This window comes from Ornithodoros turicata, chromosome 7, assembly GCF_037126465.1.
Source record: "Ornithodoros turicata isolate Travis chromosome 7, ASM3712646v1, whole genome shotgun sequence".
NCBI classification, from domain to species: Eukaryota; Metazoa; Arthropoda; class Arachnida; order Ixodida; family Argasidae; genus Ornithodoros; species Ornithodoros turicata.
The window spans coordinates 19,085,942-19,105,966 of record NC_088207.1 but is presented as its reverse complement, the minus strand read 5'-3'; the positions used below and the strand labels follow the sequence as shown (position 1 = coordinate 19,105,966).

The 20,025-nt window shown below is 46.7% G+C and overlaps 1 protein-coding gene across 1 annotated transcript in view; it reads left to right on the top strand.

Annotated features, from left to right (window-relative positions):
* The first annotated feature begins 693 nt into the window (after positions 1-693).
* The window catches only part of LOC135400276 (sodium-dependent transporter bedraggled-like), a 109,602-nt gene continuing 90,270 nt past the window's right edge, over positions 694-20,025 (top strand). Inside the window, exon 1 of the mRNA XM_064632063.1 lies at positions 694-889. The gene's annotated coding sequence lies outside the window, so the exon portion shown is untranslated. The remainder of the gene's footprint in view (positions 890-20,025) is intronic.

Below are 20,025 nucleotides of genomic sequence, written 5' to 3'. Positions count from 1 at the left end.
ATGACCAATGGGGTGGTGTCACGAGATTGGAAGTATTTTGAAAAGCTCATACTTTGAAAACCATTCAAGAGTGCTTCTTAGATAGACGCCATGAACTGCCAGAACTTTCGCGATCGTCACACTGGTCCCCCCCCCCCCACACACACACACATATATTATGTTCTCGGATTTGCACGATTTCTGTGGGTCGGTCCGTGGCAGGTAGGGGGGGCTCTAGCCCCCCCTAGCCAGCCCCCTCTAGCCCCCCCCGTGGCTACGCCACTGCCTGGGTCATCTTGTCCCAACCAACTTCGCCCTATCATCCGTGTACGACACGTACAGCCACAGTGGCCGTCGTGCCCAGTCGGATCATACTTCCCCCCAACTCTTCGCGACAATAGGCCCGCTTTCCCATTCCGGAATAAAGACAGCTGGGGCCGACGGGCGCACGTCTCCCACCACAACGCATACGGAAGTGACTCCTCCTTCGCTAACTTGTTTTCAAATGCTCAAAGTGTAAGTAGGCGCTCGAGCAGGAAGTGCCGTGCGATGACCTAGCCGTCCCCAACCTTGAAAGGGGACCCCGCCGCCGGAAGCGACGTACTCGCACGGCGTCACGAGGTCACATGCACCCTCCTTTCCCAAAGTTGTGAGAGGAGAGGAGAGAAGAGGAAAGGGGGGGAGGGGGGAGTTGTTCTTCTCTGGGGAGTCGGCTTGGCTTACCAGTCACGATACCACTCGGTTGGGAGAGGCGCGTGTGTTGTATCTGTTCTGCTACGTTCGACACGAGCTGTCTTTGCTCCGTCGCGTCTGGCACGTTGTTTTGGATTGTGGTGTGCTTCTTTTTATCGCTTCGTGCGGTGTGTTTGATTACATCTGATCGTCTGTCCCGTGTGATGCCAATTACAAGGTAGGCCTGTTACTCATTTTTCCTTATCTTGTGCATGTGCTGTCATCCGTGGAATGGGGGGGGGGAGGGGGGCGATTAGTAACAGTTGAGATACGCTTTCTGTTGCTTTTTATCTTTGGTACGTCTACAAAGTTCCAGCACGTTAGACTCGGATTGGTTGGGTCGGAAAGCAGGGCGTAAAGTGAAGTGGAAGCGGCGATGCATACAAACAACAGAAAGCGAAATGCAGAATAATAAAAAATAATAATAATAAAGCGCGCGAGAGAGAGACAGCGCAAAAAGAGTATAATTGTTAATGTTTTTTGCTGCGTTGACGTCTTTCTTTCTTTTTTTTTGTCAGGAGGAGGAGGTAAACTGTGAACAAATGATTTGGGCATGTAATTATGAATACGGTTAAGGGTTACAGCGCTCTGTAGAGGTTGTCGACGTCTGGATCGGTGTACCATTGGGGTATGATTTCCCCAAAACTTATTGTCACATTGCGTATAAAAAATAGTTCAGTGGTGGCACACATCAATCGGGTGCTAGTACTATACTCTGCTGCAAAATAAAAAATGATATCGGGCAACAAATGTGACGACGCCAAAGAGCGTCTGCTGCGTTTTTATTCAATTTTTGCACCTGTGACTTCCTATGGATGTCTGCCCTGTGACGTTTATAGGACGATAAAGGGATGAGGTGCCACTACTCTACGCAGAAGATTGGATACATTTGCATGTATGTTCCAATCTGTAGATATCTGTCATGGAGCGACTCAGAACTGGGTCTCTAACAGAGGGCCTAAGGCGGTTCACTTGCTGCTTGTTACATCAACGGTTCGTTCGCTTGTTCGCGGCGGACCTGTTACGAAATAATAGCGCGCTTTAGTAGATCGGGATCTCTCTACGAAAACGATTTGCTAAAGGCAGCTGAGTAGTGAAAGATCAGCAACGTGGTGTCAGCCACTTCAAAACACATAGGACGGCGTGCTTGTCATGTTTTCGGAACCGTCCTCCTGAACACGTTGCTATCCACTTACACTCGCTCATCGCTTCTGGGAACTTGGCTATGGCGACGCATAATGTTCCAAAAGAGTAATTTACCGATGTGGTCCCACTGCACTGTATGTTGAGTTTGCGCCAGGAGAGGAAAGAATGTAGGTATCATGGGCATTCACCTCCGCAGCGAAGCTCTCACAATCATGGCCAACAGGTGGCGAGAGATATAGTGACCCACTGTCACTTCGCTTTCGCAGTGTTCTCGTCAAATCGTCCGGTTAAAGAACGACGAAAGAAAAACTTCTCGGTGTCACATAGCAGCCGAACCGCTTTCGGATTACCGTAGCACGAAAATGTTTTTGTCTACAGTACGTATTTTATGCAAATTTCGCTGGCCGACCTTACTTTCATCTACCTGTGTGCACACTGCGCCATTGGTGTCTCGCATGGTCCATTCCAGGCCAATGCTCGTCCGAATATTAGTCAGTCGAGAACTGTCATTAGGAGCATATCGTCTCGGGAGATGGCACAAGTCCAGAACACGTGCTTGTCTGTGTAACTCCCGGTGTCGGAGGTGAAAATGTAGAGGTTGTCATCCTCGTTCCTCCCATTTCCAATGCCACGTGGAGCGTGATGTGTCCGTGCACAGCGTCCAGAAACTTTATTTGAGGAAATTCTCGTTATATTGGGCTGCATTACAGCGTCGTGTTGCAAGAATCATGGGGACAGACCACGTTTTTCAATTCCAAGAGCGAAGGCGAGCATGCAGTGTTTTCATAGTTTTGTGAGCGCATGGGGAAGTTTGGACCGTGTGTGACGCACCGGAACTGATCGAATAAGGGGGTTGCCAAAGCCATTGTTTTCGCCCCTGAATACATTTCGCCCTCTTTCTGGTTCTGGTAACTAGATACATAATTTTCCCGTCCTTATTGATCTTGTAAACCATGAGCTGAACTTGGCATTTTAGTTCCTTTGTCGTGACACTGATCCTTAATTCTGGGTGCAAATTATTCCGCGCAGATTTCTCATTTAGTATGCTCGAGATGCTGTATGCAAGTGTGTGTGATTGCAAGTAATTAAAATTGATGAACATAATTCGTCGGTGCTAGAAGAGTACGCACCTAAGGCACTGAGTTTCTTTCTTTCGACTTTCTTAAAGTCCACACGTTTAATTTAAAGTATTTCGTAACGTTACAACCGAGCAAAGCGCCTTCTGCAAAGGGCGTTCACCTATCATTTCCGGTTTATTAAGTGAAGTGGTAAGCATACTGCACAAAGAAGGCTACCGTACACATTGGGATTGAAAACCTGGTGCAGAGTGTGGTGCACGTAACTCTGGCAAAAGTTGCAGCTCTTCTGCGTTTTGTCCGAAATGAAACACCTGCGTTTTCTTGCGCGTGCGGCGAAATTTCATCAGGGTAAAAACATCCGGCAAACTGACTTTTTTTTTTGTTCATAATTCTTCGCAACACCTTTGTACCGTCACTTATTTTCTTTACGGACACTCAAGCGGGTCTCTTTCACAAATCAGCTGCGTTGCGCGCGCGTGTCATCAGCTTAGTCACGGGATCCGCCTTCTGATGTAATGACTCGTCTTTATTACGGCTTTTTATGGGCATGTGTGTTATAAAACACATTATGTGTGGCACACAAGAAGAAAAGTGAGCGAAAACATTGCAGGCCGACACATTTCTTTTGACCAGCAACATGACAAAGTGGATGACAGCATCAACTCGCGGTGTTCAATGTTCAGTGGTGTTCAACTCGTGTTGTCTGTTGAAGACAGAATCCTTGGTGTCGGTCCTGGTGTTTATGCATGCGGGAACGATATGGTGTACACTGGAGCATATATGACGTCACAGAGCTTTGAATTTGGGAGCGGTTGATTGACTTGGCGTGATTCTAAAAAAAAAGTAAGAGAAGTGGAATTAATATTCAAACACATGGTGATTATGGGATGAGTCTATCTTCTTTTTTCTTTTTTCGATAGACATCTTCTTTCGCGCACGCATCAGTATATTGGTGTATGTTGCTCCAAACCCGTTTGCGCCGTTTTTTCGGTTTAATTAATTCTAACTACTGTTCAGATTTTCGAAGAAAGAAACTGGTTATTTGCCTTAAATTCCGTGTCCCTCAAGAGAAAATACGTGCGCACCTGTACGATGAGGGTTCGCGTCAGACCCCATGTCTCTATCAGGGCCGGTGCAAGGGGTGTGCGGGGCCTGAGGCAAAGGCAGGGCTTGTTTCACACCAGCAGTAATGAAAAGATAAGAAATGATAAGATTTTCGCAGTGGGAGATTTTAGCCGTACGAGAAATGGCAGCAGGGGAAAAGGGTGCGAAATCCTCGGTACAACTTGCAGGGTTGACGGATTTTTCTCAAAAGTGGGACTTTTTCTCATCACACCACGGAATGGCACATAACACATTCTTCTCTCATTTCTGCTTTAGTCGAACGTCGCGTGCGCGATTAAGTGCATACTTGATATTAAAAAAAAAGTAATCCCTGGATGAGGGCTTCGTGCCCCGGCCCTAAGGCGGTCGCCTTACCCCCCCCCCCCCCCCCCTTTTTCGCCGGCCCTGGTCTTTATTGTCTGCCAAGGATATTCTATTCGACATTATAGGTGTTCAGGCGCGAGACGCATGTCATTGATTGACCAGTATGTCATTGATCTCATCAAATGATGTACTTGAAGGATAAAAAAAATGATTGATATATCATTTTTTCTGAATGAGAGTGGGTTATTATGCCTTTGCACCACCCACTGTTTCCTGTTATCCTTCCTCCTTCTAACCACGTCAGTATACGCCGTGTGGTTGTGTTAGTCTCGCTTGTTCTCCCCATCACGGTCACAGCCACGCTTGCTTCGCGGTTGCCAGGGGCGCTACCCGCATGCAGTACAAAATGACCCGAACAATGTCAGGCAGTCTATACTTACGGAATTCGGTAAATTAAAAAAAAAGAAAATAGCTAAACATAATGAAGAAATGAATATGAGGCAAGACAGCTGATGTGCTGAATGGAGAATCGTGTCCCTGAATTCGGGGGAGAAAAGAAAACGAACCACACAAACGGAAATCGAAAAGCTAGAGCTAGCTCCTATAGCGAAAGCATCATCCTCTACGTGAATAACAGATGCGTAACTTTTTTGTGTCAGAAGGGTTGCAACGGTACCGGTCCATGTTTGTGCGAAGTATAGCGCACGTCTGTTAAAAATTTCAGCGTAAATATACTAGAAACCAGGGATCGGAACCGGTATTTTTTTCGGTCCGGTTCGGGTTCAGGCATATTGGTTCGGTTCGGGTTTAGCTCCGCTGAACCGAAATTATCAGCTTGAACCGGTTCAGGTATATCGGTTCGGTTCGGGTTCGGCTCAGGGAGAACCCCCGCACATACACAGACAAAAAAAAATATGTCAGCGGTCGGAGCATTTACAGGGATTCGAACAGTTACTTTTTTCGGCCTCGGTTTAACCGGTCCACGGGCAGTAATTTTGCTACGTGCAAGCAAGCTTACGCTCACCGTACACGATTGTAAGAGAAAGGCGTGAGATAACCGTTCAGGTGAGCAAAAAAAAAAAAAAGGTCGGTCAGTAGTACAATTAATTCACCTCTGAACCGATTCCCGAACCGGTAACCGTATCAATTATTTTCGGTTCAGTTCCGGTTCGGCTCAGGACAAGCAAAAAATCGTTCGGGTATGGTACGGTTCGGTTCGGGTTCGTCAGAAAATAACGGTTTTTTCCGGTTTTCGGTTCGGGTTCAGTTTCGGTTCCGATCCCTGCTAGAAACCCTGTCCGTACATAGACACACACACACAAAAAAAGTATGTGTGAGGGTGGGGGGGGGGGACTCCCGCAGCGTGAGGTTCGAGTTCTGCATTCTGCTGATTGCATGAGATGTGATAAGTTTCCTGCAGTATTCCGTCGGGCTTGCGCTTGATATTTTCGAAACTATCCATAGAACGCTTCCGGTGAAAGATAAACTTGCGGACCAAAGATGGTGGTACAGACAAAGATGCGTAGTACTTGTTTACCAGGACCACTAGGACCATGCTGTTTCCACCGAATGACCTGTTAAGAATGAAGGGGCAACAACGTGGGGGCTAACCTACACTCTTAAAAAACAGGGTGTAATTTAACTCCTTTCCTTGCCACATATATAACACCCTTTTGGAGAGCACAATTACGCTCAAAAGGGTGTCTCCTCACTCCCTCAAGGGAGTAGCATAACACCTTTCTCCCTACTCGAGAGTATATAATATTACTCCCCGGCAAGGAGAAGGTTTTATGCTATACTCCCTTGAGAGAGTGAGGAGACACCCTTTTGAGCGTAATTGTACTCTCCAAAAGGGTGTTATATATGTAGCAAAAAAAGGAGTTAAAGTACACCCTTTTTTTAAGAGTGTACCCCAATGCGATATGGACAGAGAGAGAGAGAGAGAGAGAAAATATTTTATCTGACGGTATCCCGGCTTGGGGAGGGAGAAATTACTTTTCAATATTTTTAAATCCTTCACATAATAATTTTTAATATTTGCATCGTGGTACAAGCGTGATTATACGTGCGTTCATCATAGAGGGTCGTTGCTTTGGGTTACCTGCTTTCATGCATGATACATGGCTTCTTCTTTGGTGGTGGTGGTGGTGAAGATGAAAACTGCTCGCCGTGGTTGGCCACGCTGGAAGCGGGCAGCGCGTACCGTGGTAATGGTAATGGTACCGTGATGTCACACGTAAGGTTCGCCTGCGCAATGTGGCGACATGTTGCACGTGCCGCAGGGTAGAACTGCGGATAATTTGGACCAGCTGGGGTTCTTTTGACTTGCGCCGGAAATCTCCGACACACGGTGCTGGAAGCAATGTTTACCTCACCCACATTTCCACCGCCCTCGGCGCTTCTTCTTTGGCTTTGGAATTTCTCGTATGATGCCTTCACATCTTTCACGTGCCAGTTTCCACGTGAACATACTACCCGCGGAATAGCAACAGTGAGAACAATCATCCCGACATTCTTCTACAGGGTGTGTGCAGAAAAACATGACCCGCATTTTTACATGTAACTCGTTGTCTACTTAGCCGAGGAACTTCCGGTGGCGCACGACGGCGTATTTATGCGTCCGAAAGCTACAAAAAAATCCTGGAAGCCATACTCAGTGTAAAAAAATAAACAGAGCGCGAAAACATGGGCTTCCATGCATTAGAATAGGGCGGTCATGACAGTGCATTGTAGTGCATTTCCGTCTCATGAGAGTTATGTGCAGGCACCGCTAGGGGTACTACCGATGAGCATCCATGTGGGACATCGTTTCGATTTATGCACCGATAGCTCCCCTAGCGGTAGTTGAACACAACTCTCCTACGTGCACCATGTTGCCCTTTCACATACACCCTGTTGTCCACCATGTTGCCCTATTCTGATGCACGGAAGCCGATGTTTTCGTTGTTCCGTTTATTTTTTAAGCTGGGTATGGCTTCCACAATTTTTCTACAGATTTCGCACGCATAAATGCGCCATCGTGCGCCACCGGAAGTTTGTTAGTTAGGTAGGCAACAAGCTATGTGCCTAAATGCGGGTCATGTTTTTCTGCACACACCCTGTAGATAGAATAGAAGATATGATGATGACGATAATGATTGTGCCACATACACGCGTTGCTAGTTGAAATCGTACGCCATAATGCACCAGGGCAACACGTTTATACTAGACGTACCTCGCAGAAACTATAATCATCTGTGAATATTTGCCTGACTGCTTCGCGCTCACTTCTGACCGCATTAACCCTTCTGGCACCAGTTACGGACACAAGGAAGGAAGTTGGACATGCTCATCTGTAAGCGCTGACCGGTTTATTGCCGCGTATATAAAAGTAGCAGGCAGAGCTGAAATAGAGTTCCAGGAACACGGTATACTTTGCGTACACATTGGTGACCACAATTACGGCACCTATTAAACTACCTTTTTCGGATTAGCTTCTTTTCTTTTAACTCACGGCAAGAAGCTCTTTTTCTACTAGACATTGACGACAGTGAAGTCTTCGCGACGCGTATGTACTGTCATGAGACACCGCCAATATATACAGGGTGTGTGCAGAAAAACATGACCCGCATTTTTACATGTAACTCGTTGTCTACTTAGCCGAGGAACTTCCGGTGGCGCACGACGGCGTATTTATGCGTGCGAAAGCTACAAAAATATCCTGGAAGCCATACTCAGTGTAAAAAAATAAACAGCGCGCGAAAACATGGGCTTCCATGCATTAGAATAGGGCGGTCATGACAGTGCATGGTAGTGCATTTCGGTCTCATGAGAATTATGTGCAGGCACCGCTAGGGGTACTGCCGATGAGCATCCATGTGGGACATCGTTTCGATTTATGCACCGATAGCTCCCCTAGCGGTACTTGAACACAACTCTCCTACGTGCACCATGTTGCCCTTTCACATACACCCTGTTGTCCACCATGTTGCCCTATTCTGATGCACGGAAGCCGACGTTTTCGCTGTTCCGTTTATTTTTTAAGCTGGGTATGGCTTCCACAATTTTTCTACAGATTTCGCACGCATAAATGCGCCATCGTGCGCCACCGGAAGTTCGTTAGTTAGGTAGGCAACAAGCTATGTGCCTAAATGCGGGTCACGTTTTTCTGCACACACCCTGTACTTTATATATATATATATATATAAAAACGAGCGAATTTGGAAGTAATTAGAGCTTCTGGTCCCGTTAATTACAGTTACTGTCCGTTTTAGTCCATTGCCCCGAAGACTTATTCACAAGTGTGTGAACTATAAAATAAAAAAAATAAAAAAGAGAGACACTCTCTCTTTTTATTTTTCATATTTTATTCTTATTTATTTTTCTCTATTTACTACCAATCTCTCTCTCTCTCTCTAGTATTCTCTCTGGTCCCTATAGTAGGGGTCTCTATAGTAGTCTCTATCTAAATATTCCCTGTGGGAACTTGATGAAACAAGGCAATGTAATTAAACAATTTTCTCTCTACAGTGTAAGGAATGGTTAGTGACTCCTCCTTGACAAATTGCGCCCCATGCATGACAGAATATATTTTATAACTTCACATATCAGTTGTATACAAACTCTTTCCATTGATGAGGACCGCGAGGGCAAAACCAGAAATGCCCTTTTCGCCCATTCTGTCATTCATTTAATCCCTCGTATTTAGTCCCGGAGGGTTAACAACTATAGTCCCCGAAAAGACTAAACATACTATATTTCCCCGTTAGAGTGAACGCATGTGGAGCGCAAGCCATAGCAAACAGCTCTGGGGTTGCAGAAAAAAAAAAAGAAGAACAACTTGCACCTGCACGCACGTTTTTCATTCGCGACCTTTTCCTCAGAATGTGCCGTCATCATCTAAGACTTCTGACGTCAATATCCCTAATAACACTGCGACTCTGCGTTTAAAGCGTCGTGCACGGGTAGCTGTTTGAGACTCTCTGTTGACCACGCCCACTGACGCGTCCTCGCAGTCCCTTTCTAATATTTTTGCCTGACGATCCGATCGGATTATATAGTGGGCTCCGTCTGGACATTATTAAATGACAAGCAGCCACACTAAAATAGTGAAGAGTACATGGCACAGCTTTTCAAACGGCTGACTACTAATCAGCTCAGTATCACGTATTCCAGTGACGAATTGTGTTCCGGAGTGGTAATTAATTACATGAGGCATTCGAGGCAATCATGCAGGTGCAGTCTCGCTCATTGGCGTCCCTCACGTCGTCGAACAGAATGCGAAGTAACCTAATGAATGTTTTATCAAACAGATTGATTCTTCTTGTCTCGTTCTCAATGGTGTGTCCTTGCCACAATCCTTCGCCGGGACATGTGGAGCACGCCGACGGTTCCGCGCCGAACGGTCCGAGCCAATAAATTACCGCACGCTTTTGCATATAACGCGATACTGTGGGCGTTTCAATTTCGGGATTTGGTTTGAGTGGCGTGTTCTTGCCGAGCTCTACGAGACGCGAGCCCACGTATCACGCAGACTCGTAAGTTATGGACAGTTGGAAATGTAGGTCTTGCAGCCTTTCACTCGGTCAAGTTCATTTTATTTGTAATGTGCCGTCAGTGGCTACTTGGATATAACGTGCAACGTGATGGGCGGAATACCCGTTTATTATGGACGGCTATCTGATTAATTCGGAAGGGTTTCTGATGTAGGGAGTCGAAGGCAGCGATTCGTCTCCCATTGTTTATTTACGGCCTAGCCGTCCCTTTCAGCAGCCGGTGCTCTATGCAGCTGAAAACAGCCACGGTTACGTAGAGTAGAAGCTGAGACGGTTAAAAGTGGTGTCCGCGAGGAATCCGGAACTATAAAGTTAAAGGGGCACTAAAATGCAAAAGCAAGTTGACTTCAAATTACGTTACGCGCTATGTTAATTGCGTACTTGTTATCACAATTCAAAACCTTGATTCCGTTTCGAAGCTACGAGGGGTGTTCAAGTCAAACCGGGACTTTCTACTTCTTTTTCGTCATTTTCACACGGGACAGGCCTCCGTGTTCACCACGTGGTGGTCCAAAGTTTGTGCAAAACAGAAGACATGTGCTGGACAAGATGGCCGACAACGAAGTGAGCGCGCACATCGAACCGCGAATTGTCGTGAAATTTCTCGTGAATGAAGGCGTAAAGTCATCTGAAATTCACAGAAGACTTCAGGCTCAGTATGGCCACGATACAGAGCGTTTGAGTGGTGCAAACGGTTCCGAGGCGGCCGTACATCAGTGCAGGACGATCCAGGCCGGGGCGGCTCAGAGCCCAGTATCAGAGTTCCTGAGAACATCCAACTTGTGGAGCGCCTGATCCTCAAGGACCGACGGATAACATGTCTCGATATGAATAGTGCATATATAGTGCGATCAATAGTACATATTACTGCCAGCTTCTCAGGGATGTGCATAAGGCGCTTAGCAAAAGCGGTAGGGCCTCATCACCATAGGAGTCCTCCTCCTACAGGACAATGCACGCCCGCATACCGCGCATTTCACGACACACACCTTACAGGAACTTGGCTGGGAGTTGCTGCCATAACCCCCTTACAGTCCAGACCTCGGCGTCAGCGATTTCCATCTCTTGGGGTCACTGAAGGTGTTCCTTGGGGGCTGCTACTTCAGCTGCAACGACGAGGTCAAGAATGCGGTCCGACCATGGCTGCTACGCGCCAGTAAGGATTTCTACGCTGCTGGCATCCAAGCCCTCGTGAAGCGCTGGGACAAGTGCATTAGTGCAGCTGGAGATTACGTTGAAAAATATAACTAATTTCTCGCCTGTAAGTTCATTTTATTTTTGCGAAAAATGAAAAGTCTCGGTTTGACTTGAACACCCCTCGTACAATCAAAATTATACCGGACTCTATGTTGTTTCGGTGCTAAGCAGTAAACGACGCTTCAGCTCGTGCATCGGTGTTTTTAGCCGAAGCAGTGCCATGGAGCAGTCCCGGTAAAAAACATAGTGCGCGTTCCAAAGCGGACTGGCGTCGCCGTCCGAAGGACGTGAAGATAAATGTCGTCAGTGGAACATTCGCGAGAACTGTTGTGGGCTACAATTCAGTGAACCGGTATTGAAAAATGCAGCAGGGTGCATCGTGCCGCGCATATACGGAACACTACGATCGGACCCGTTCCAAGTCCAGACACGCACGACAGGTATGCGCGCGCTTCACCTGCTCTCTCATTGGATGCCGCCAATCTTTGTCTATGGCTTTGTCTATGTCTAGCCATACTTTGTCTCCTGGGGATCCCATTCATTGCCGCCAAAGACGGCTCTGTTTCCATTACGTTTTTCTTCTAAACGGTAGCGTTGTGTGAACTAGGTTTGTTTGAATTGTACTAATTGAAACACAGACTTTCATTTGAGAGCAAGTTGTTTTTGCATTTTAGTGCCCCTTTAACGTGACATCCACTTGGAGATGCCTTCCAAGAAGAAAACACCAAAAAGGTTTCCCGCAATTCGTTCGTGTTTTTTTCCCCCATAAAACATCAAAAACACCGAATTCGGAACCAACTGCCAGCTTCCGGTTGAAACGGCCCTTCCCTGCTTCACCTCTTCCGATGACGTAATTGGCATTGCCGGCAAGATTCCCAATCGCTGAGCTGATGGCGTCGCAAAGCTGGTTGCTATTCGATACCACCGAAATCATGAACGCAGATGCTTCCAGGGACTGTTCGGCAGCAGATTGCGAGTCGGAAGGCCGCATTATGTGACGGACAGCCTGCCTTCATAACGGACTCCAATGACGTCAGTCCGCACATTGTTGCCTGAATTTAGCCGGGAGCGCGCAGCCGGCTACAGAATCCCATTAAATCGATTTTCTAACGTTTCCAACTGTTTGAAAACGAAATATTCCGTCTACATGTATTTCAGTCTCCCACTATTCCGATCGCACCTTCAGTTCAACTGCGTTTTTTGTCCGGACACCACCTTTATTAAATGCAGAAGAACGAACAGCAGACAAAAGCAGTGCTGTTGGGCACAACACATTACGGCTCCGCCACCTTTAACTGTGACCTTGGGGATCTCCCACGTGTGTTTTCTTTTGGCATTGTGTCTTCATGGATAGACAACGCTAGCCCTGTCCGTAGACGCCGACGACAACCTTGGAAAGCAGGGACACGTTCCCCACATCTCGTAGGCCCCTATGGATGCACCTCGGGATGTGTGTGCCTCATTCCTGTGGGTGTAAAGGATGTGCCGACGGGACGATTAGGGACATAGCCTTGTAAGGGTAATTGTGGGCACCGTGACAAATCCGACCTCGGCGACTGTCTACCTTTGTGCACATGCGAAAGGTGCAAGGTTTGTGGAAGATGAAACATGAAGGTTTGTGTACATGTGGTTGCTGGCTTCTTTGTACTAATCTTTTAAGTGTAATTTCTTAACCAAATGAATAACTTAGGGATTTTGGGAGCTGTTGGGGTCAGATATAATGCGTACTGTGTGTTGTTTTGTACGTATCGTATGATTGGGAAAGGGCGTTGAGGAGCGTTGGTTGTTCATTGACCCGCCAAAAGTAGTTTTCGGGAACTGAAGAGGAACAACCGCCGCGACACGTGCGGCGCCATCTCTCGTTAAGAGTAGAAGGAAAATTTTTTTCCGATGCACTGTAAATATCCTTTCATGGAACAATAATAAGCGTACTCCCACACGTATATTCGACCGAGAAGACAATGTACAATCTACGAAATGGAACGTTTGAACAGTTCTAAGACACCACAGGCATCCCCACATGGAACGGCATTCAAAATGGCGGCAATGGTCTCTTCCGATATTTTCTACGGCGACTTTCTGACCTTTAATCTTACTAATGTTGAACCAGAACTATCAACACACCGCGAGGTTTCCGAGGAATGAATCTTTGTAAGGAACCATTACGGCCATCCAAAGAATGCTTGACTGCTGCCAAGTAAATGGAATCCATCGCGGCGGTCATGTTTCAGCATCGTTGATAGGGTTGCCACCTTTGGGAGTGAAAAATACCGGCTGAGGGAGAGGAGGTGGAATAGAGGGAAAGGAGGAAAGGCTCGTGGGAAAGGGAAAGTGGGCGAGGAACGTTCTAGCTGGCTCGACACAACCACCAACAGCTTTGCACAACCACTGCTCTTGTCCCCTCCGAACACAAGACGTAATGAATAACAATGATAATAATAATAACAATGAATAATCATAATAATGAATAACTAAGAAAACGACTGGTGACTGCGGAGTTGGGTCTGTGCTCCAGATCTATTCAAGCTGTAGTGAAATGTTGAAGGGAAAACCCCGTAAAAGCCCTTATGAAAGGTCTTGAGCCACAAATACCGGTAAAAGTCTGCCGGTATCACCTTCCTACCGGCAACCGGCAGAGCGCGCAAATAACCGGCCGTGTCGGTATAATACCGGCCTGGTGGCAACCCTACTCCCAACTGATCGTACCGGGTGAGCTCAACCGGTTCCCGAAAACTCCCTACAGTGAACCCTCGTTAATATGACCCCCGATAATCTGACATACGCGCTTTACAACCATACTCCTGGGGAACAATGCAGGGAAACCCCTGCAAATCTCCCCCGTTAATATGACAATTCCGCATTATGACTAAAATTTTAGGGAACGACTATGGTCGTAATAACGAGGGTTCACTGTATTAGCTATTGTTCGACCGATGCGATGTCTGAGAAAGAGTTTTGTATTTTTGATTGGTTTGTGAGATTTTGAGATGTGTCCCAAAGTTTCTGTCCTTAAAAACTCGGGACATGAAATTGATCTGGTTGGAAAACCAAGACCCACGTGGAACTTCGTTTCCAAACTGCAGTTTCACCTGAATAAATGCGACTACTCGCTTCACCATCTACTTCCCTCTTCGAGTCATTCCTTCGCAATTATAAGGACCTGCGGTATGAATCGACGAAAAACTGTCGGAATGACCACAGCGAAAGAACCTCGAAGCAGTCCATCAAGTGGAATTCGAACTCACACCCTCCGAATGAACTGATCCTGTCAGCCACGGTTGACCACCGCTGACACAGAAAGATAATTTAGATACCGGTTCACGTACGACGTACAAGGACGAGCCCCATGCACGAAGGTGACCGTCGAGAGGTCAAGCGAGTGAAACGAGCAGTCGTTGAAGGCGTATACATCCCCGACGCGGCAGAGCTTTTCGAAAGAATACATATCTCACGGATGCGAGTACACGCTTTTCAGACGGCTCTCGTGCGTCGTAGTTTACACGCGAAAAGAAACATCGCGTGCTAAGCGCCATCGCTCGGATGCGTCTCGTCCGTTCACGCACGAGAAAGACGCTTTGAATTTCCAGAAGCGAACAGAGATCAAAAGTTTCTCCTGCTTTCACCTACATCGCCACGTTAGTTTCGTAAGACGACTACGGCGCTCGGCGATGCGACTGCCTCGCGTGACGTAACATTGTGCGATGTCATGCCATCTAGCCAGTCGAGTGAAATGGGATACGCTTTACATGTCTCACGCATGAGTTATTTTTGCTGCTCGTCGCAAGGTTAGGAAACACTCCCTGCCGTCCCATTTCCTTCGTTGGCTCCAATGTGGTACGATGAAGCCGCCTGCATGAAATGACGACGGGCCGGAATTACTGCGCAAGAACAGAGGGTGCTTTCCATTTCAGTCCGATGGAGATTTACCGTGTACGTACATTCCCCGTAATGTTACAGCGGAAGACACACACAAAATCGTAGCTTTCTCCTGCCACGTAACAGCGAGCGCTCTACGTCACGTTTTTTCGTGCGCTGCTGATTGTAAAGGAACATCACGCGTCAGAGTCAAAAAGCTATTGCGTTGCAGACGACAGCAAAAGACGGAACCCGTGTCATCTGCTAAGTGCGCGGCGCGCCGTTCCCGATATTCAACGTAACATTGGACGACATGGACGCGCAATTACGTGAAACTCATTAATTAGCTTTTTAGTTAGTTGTTTTCGCGAAAACGCGAGACAGCAGAATTGGATGCAATCGTTATTTGAATCCGCCTTCTTTCTTAAAATTCCCGAGACGAGGACGTACTTTGAGATACAAAATCGCCAAACTTTGGTGTGCAAATTAGTCCGAAACAAGAACTACAGAGTTCTCGGCTTATCTGGATCGGAAAGTGGTCTATCTGGCCAACAGATAAGCGTTTATTCTAATCAGCTCGATCGCTACAAAACACGTGGCCATCCCACATGAAGGCCCTTTCCCTCTCTTTGCGCTCGAGAACTGGGTAGTTTCGGTTTCGGCTCATCTGCGTTGCAACATTTGGCGATTTATATCTCAAACATATTTAAACAGGACGGATTTAAATAATGACTGCCTCAAATTCTGTTATCTCGCAATCTTGGAAAATATCAAATTACTGAGTTAATTAACGAATTTTATGTAATTTGTCGTCCAGTAGTTCCTCGCTCTTTCCCACATCAGGATGTCTACCTCGCTGCATACCCCACCTGTGAAAACCTGTGATATAGTAGGTGGCTTTCAAATATTCTGTGAAGGATTAAAAAGAAAGAACGCCCTGTATATTAACCCACATGCACTGAGCTCCTGCGGCGAAATACCTCATCCCATTGTCGTGCATGTAGAGCTGCTGACTGTTGTTGGATGGTCATCATGGCGATTGTCTTGGCGCATAAAGGGGTACGTTTTGTGAACGAAGCCTGCAAAGGTCGTATCTTCGACTCACTAAATACGGTTTCCGACTTTCCCGTTGTCCCGTAACGGTCTCGTTGCTGCACAAATGGACCTTGAGCCTTCATGGACACCGCCCCTGCACTGTGCGAATACTGCTCCACCCAGTCTGCTTGACATTACCTATTCTTCGTTCCATTATTTTTTACGTCTATTTCGTCCCGGCCTTCACTCTCAGGGTCTCTCTCTACGTTGGCTTCATTGACTCTAAATATAGGAGATCCCTCATGACGTCCGTGTCCGCGTATTCTCTGTCTTTTGTTTTCTTTTTACCTTGTTTTCTTCAGCGTCCGTGTCATGTCCGTCCCATGCATGGTGTGAAGTATGGTTTCGTGTTTACGGATGCCCCCTTCCTGTTGGTGGTTTGTTGTGACCGGGCTGGCTACGCGCTGTTGTGGCGGTACGTTGCTCGGGGAATCAAGCGTCCGAGGCCGACTTCATAGAGCCGACTTTACATTTGTATCAACGTCTGAGGAAGACCGCTCAGCGAAACCGCCCACACAGCACTGCCGAACTTTAAGTGAATATTTGTGATTTTAGTTCTTTTTGGGGACTACAGACGAATTACTACAACCACTAGTGCCTTCCGGGACTGCAAGGAAGTTTGTGCGAGGTTTAGGGACCATTAAGGAGCAAATTTCGAGGGTCAGCGGATCAAAATGGGAAGTAATTGCAATTTCGGGGAGTAGAAGCTGTAATTACTCCCCTATCTACTCCATTTGTTATTGAGTGGTCTGGTATCGTAAAGCGCAGTAAAGCGTACCGTAAAGCGTAAAGCAGTATCATAAAGCAGCAGAGAGACCAGGTTATATTGGCGGTGTGGTTGAATAGAATATTTATTTCACTTGTCTACGAAATGTTCAAAGTATGACAGCTTGTTGCTTGTAATCCCATGTTGTAAACACATGTTGCAGGGAACGCTAAGTAGTTCTAATTTGGAAGTCAAATTGGCGTTAAAACGGTTCAGGGCGACGCCTGGTGGGAAATCATCACTAATGTGTCAAACAACATTGATCTATGTTCTCGAATGGCTTGCCGACACTACGGTGAACTAGAAGAGGCATAATGCAGCGAACAAAGGGGATTGCACCTTGGGACGACTGTCAGAGCAAATGGCGAAAGTTGCGGCGGCGCCGCTGTCGCCAACTCTCGCGGGCATGCTCTGCAGAGCGTGTCGTCTGCGTCTCAACAATTTTGCGAATTGAGATTTTTTGTTCTCTCTATTCTGTTGAGAACAATTAATTATAATTGCAATAATAATTGTATTTTTTATTCCGCGCTTCCTCCTTTACTAAGTCTATGGCGTCTCCATAGTCGTCGATTGCAGCGCCGCCGCTGACTGTCGACGCCGCGACAGTCACGCAGAGAGCGCCGGCCGTTCCACTGTACTTTTCTAGTTCACTGTACCGACACGTAGCCGTTTCTTTCATTTGTTTTGTTTGTTTGAGACGCATCTTCATTTGTTTTAGACGCAGCGTTATGCGCATGCGATGTAGTTTTGCAGCCGTAATTGACGAGCAGTGCGCAGTTTGATTTCGACACCGAAATTTTCAATTGAAATTTAAAAAACTATGAGTACAATTTGGACGAAAATTGTTTCGTAAAAGTTAAGTGAGAGTTCAGTGTATCGAATAGATAGAGTAGTTTATGAGATTGCAGCTCTGCATCTTTACAGCACCTTTAACATGTGACGCGGAGAAGCTACTGCACCGTAAGCAGTTTTTTTTTTCTCCCTTTACTAGAATATTCCTTTGGGATGTCGCTCCTGCGAAGGTACGGTAAAGGAAACGATGCAGCGTCACACGCGGTCTCAAGCGTATGATAGAGCAGCGTAAATTAAACGCTTCGTGATTAGACCCTGAAGTTTTCGGGTTTTATTTTTTTCCAAATTCGGGGGGTAAAATTCGGGTCAATCACTTGATGTCGAAAATTCATCCAAATTCGGGCGGAAAAATTACCATCGGACTGAATTTGGGGATAAATCGGGCTCTATTGTCGAACAAACGTTCGTTGTACAGCCTATCCAGAGTTATCAGACGTTGAGATCAACCGTGTATTTTGTGAAAAATTAGTATGGCATTGCCGTGAGGTGCCTAGCTTAGGTGCAGTTTTGCGGGTAGAAATCGGGTTTAACCCTAAACCGGTGAACCTCGATTCGGGGTGCAAATTCGAGGAAAAATCGGGTTTAACCCTAAAACTTCAGGGTCTATTCGTGATGTTTCGGGAATAGAGACACATATGAGCCGGAATACGCCCACCAGAAACCGGAACGTGATTAATATGTTGCCGGATATTCGAGTTACGTCGGTACAGCCTCGGGTGCTGTTATCCTTAAACATGCACAAACACGTGTGGGAAGTATGGCAGACTGTATCTTTTCTCCTCCTGAAGTCGCATCCGTGCAACGAGGAAGTGTTTTTCCTCCTAACTCTTTTATCCTCTGTGACCTTCTCCGAATCGGATATGCGAGCTTGTGGCAACCATCTGTTAGTAGCGATTTTTAGTAGATCGGAATCACTCTATAGGTAAATGATAGCTGCCGGAATCCGAGTTCAACAATAGCGCGTTTTTGGTACCGGGGGGTGTTCACGATAAGGGTTCCTTTATTGTATTGTTTTTGTAGAATGCTTCCGCTCTACTAAAACAACAACAACAATTCATGCTGACGATGAGATGGGGTGTTTCTCCGCCGCGGTGCGGTACCCTACCCCATTGCACGTGGAACATTATATGGAGATGATGAAGGAAGGATGAAAACACGAGAACAAATTAAAGCGTCTGGAGCAATCCAGTGGACGCCAGGACGTCCATGAACAGGTGAAGAACCCGATAATGGATCACAGGATCTTCATAGAGGCCTAGTGAGTGCAGTGAAGTTGAACGGTCTTTTGCTGATCCGAGCAAGCTCATCACGCAGTATCCGCCTTTGCGGGCCGTTGGGTGCACATTCCATAAGAATGTGCTTTGTGTTCGCCACGGCACCGCAGGTGAAGCAGAGGCTTGTGTCACAGCATCTGATCGTGCATTTGAATTGTGGGGTGAAAGCCACATTGTGGCGGAGTCCACGCAGGAGGGAGGTAAAATTGCGTAATAAACTGATGATGATGATGATGATTCGTGTTTTAATGGCGCAGCGGTAACTATGGCCATAATGCGCCAAGACCATGATAAAAGCATTAACAGTTTAAGAGAAAATGATCCAGTGATTCATTAAAAGGTATAAGGATTTCATTAAAAATAACGCATTACCAATCGAAAGGCATAAAAGAAAGCTGTAAAACTAGAGTGCATTTAAAAGACCAATGTTTTGGAAGAAGTTAAAAATCCGTTCAAACGGTACGAAAGCTTCATCCCCTAGTAAAAGGGAAGGATGGAGAGGTAAATGGTATGTGTAAAACTCATGGAAATGACGGTGTGGGTGGGTTTCATACACTGGAGCGTTATAAACGGCCAGGGAAAGAAAACGACAATTTTGGTTCTATCGAATACGCCAGAGATTCATCCGTGATGTCCCGGCGCCACTGCTGCAGAGCCAGGGGCTGAAACCGCGCAGTTAGTAGTCCCCCCCCCCCCCCTCGACAGCACAATGGGCACGGCGGTCGGAGACTCATGAAGCTCACTAATGTGATGTCAACTATTTCAGAGGAACAACGCGGTTGAGTCATCATACACTTTCGGAACCGTTACCGTGAACGTCTTCCGATGTGTTGAAACTAGGTGATGGCGTTCCAGGCACTCTCCGGAACTTTTTCATTCCTTATTTCCTGACAAGGAAACACCTCCGGCACCCCTTGGTGACCTTGAGGTACAAGAGAGATGTGTTCCTTTTTGGCTGTGCGTCGCGGTTCATTTCACGCGCACCGTAATGTCTGCTCGCAGAATACACAGCGTCTGACCAACTGGTAATAGTAGTATGTCGTACGCTATCGCCTTCGCGTACGCAAGGAATAGCGTTGGTGGTTATG